The sequence below is a fragment of the Pelophylax lessonae genome, assembly GCF_965119305.1.
Source record: "Pelophylax lessonae genome assembly, chromosome: 4".
NCBI classification, from domain to species: domain Eukaryota; kingdom Metazoa; phylum Chordata; class Amphibia; order Anura; family Ranidae; genus Pelophylax; species Pelophylax lessonae.
In genome coordinates this window covers 551,132,376-551,134,597 of record NC_138771.1, presented here as the reverse complement: position 1 = coordinate 551,134,597, position 2,222 = coordinate 551,132,376, and positions in this window count along the sequence as shown.

Here is a 2,222-nt window from a genome sequence, read left to right as displayed (position 1 = left end):
TGTAAAAAAAAAAAATGTGAAAAAAATTTAATAAAAAAAAAGATAGAAATACCTATTTAAAGAATTGAAAAAAATATATAATTGAAATTAAATAATGAATTAAAACATACTGTCAGCAGTCAGTATATGATGATGCTGTACTGCAGTGGTGACAGTATGTAAAAAAAAATGTGATTTTTTTTTTAATTTTTTATTTCTTCATTTTCCAAAAAATTGAGACAAAATATTACAACATCAAGAAAACATGCCATGCCTCATACTATAATAAACACTGTGGACTGTCTACTCGTATTTGTACTATCCTGGCATTATCAGGCCTCAAGAAATGAGATCATCAGTACATCAGGATTGATCGATTTTCAGATTAACAGTATACTGTATACCATAGTTTGTGCACTCTATAACTTTCCTACAGACTAAATAATCTACAATGATTTAGATTATTTTTACCAATGTAGCAGTATACATTTTGGTCTAAATTTATAAAGAAAGATTATTATTTTTTTGCTAAACTTTTTAACAGAAACAAAGAAAAACATGGGTTTTTTTTCCCCACATTTTTAAGTCTTTTTAATTTTTTTCAGCAAAAAAAAAAAACACAGTGGTGATAAAACACCACCAAAAGAAAGGTCTATGTGTGTGGAAAAAAATGATAAAAATTTCATATGAGTAGAGTGCTGCATGACTGCTCAATTGTTATTCAAATTGTGCCAGAGCTGAAAGCTGAAAATTGACCTGGGCAGGAAGGGGGTGAAAGTGTCCGGTATTGAAGTGGTTAGAGATGAACTCTGGCCATTAAATAATACACACAAATTAATGAATCCCAGGAATCATTAAGACATTAATAAATGTATTTTTTAATTTAACCGTGTAAGCACCTGCATTTGACCTGATAGCTTCTTGCTATCCCTGTTTAGCCTGGCAGGAGTGTGAAAGGAAGAAGCAGTACAAGGAGCCAATTAGTCCATGTACTTACAAGAAGCATGCTGATAGCAGAAGAATTCAGGGTGACAGAGAGAAAGGTGCTTCTCCTTTTACTATCCACACACAGACAGGGGCATGTCCAGGAGGACCTGGGTTTAGAGAAAGCGGGTTGCATGATGCTGACCATTAGACTGAGGACATCTTGTGGGAGAAAATAAGTACTGCAGGAGAAATCTCCAGATTGAAAGTGAATATTCCAATAAAAGCTGTTTTTTTTTCTACACGCTATCACTTTTTTTATCTTTTTTTTTTTTTCTTTGGCTGAATGTTTGCTTTAAAGTATATTTCTTGCAAGAGAAAGAGGGACTTCCATCTGGAAATGGTAGTTAGTTGTATTTTTGTGCAGAAATGGTAGTTGGTTGTATTTTTGTGTTTATCTTTAATCATTTCTGTGTCACTAACTATGAACAAACATACAGCAAATACAAGTCAGAAATACAATACTTATCTTTACATTTATCTCTGATCAGTAACTCAGAAATTATTGAAGCTAAGACATCAGCATAACAGCCAGAGATGTTTTTTTAGAAGGGTCAGCAACGACAGCAGCACTTTTGGAAGAAGGGTCAGCAATGACAGTAAGGTAAATAGAAAGACTGGTTGAACCATGCCCTACTGATCTAGTCCTCATGTTGGGAGTTGCTCCTGTGATAGAGATGGTCATAGTAGTGGGGACTGTAAATGCATTAGGTCAGGGCTTCCCAAACTTTTTTGGGCCGAGACCCACTTCTGAATACCGTTATTTTTCGGGACCCACTTGCTTGTAATTGAATATTGTAAAGTGCTACAGAATTTGTTGGTGCTATATATTATATACTGCTTTAGACCACATTTGCACAGGCATAGCAGCCCATTGATTTGAATGGGCTGCTATGCCCTCATTTTCCGCAGTGGGTCGCGACCCTTAGTTTTCGAGAACTCCTGCATTAGGTAATAGAAGGGGTGACATAAAAAAAAGTCTTTAGAGTCACACTTGTTGTAGGATCAGCATCACAGCCACAATTGTAAGAAGAAGAGCAATAGCAATATTTCATTTCTCCCATCACTAACATCACAGAATAAAAAACCTGCCTGAATGAACTTTTAATCATCCCTCAATCAATAACATAAGTTTCTATAAGAAGCAGACAAGAGGGTGACATGTGACTCCAGGACAGTGAGAGCAGTGGGAGTGTCACAGTGTTCTGGAGGGTGATTTGCCTCTCTGGCTCCTCCGTTCTGGGTATATAGGTCCACCG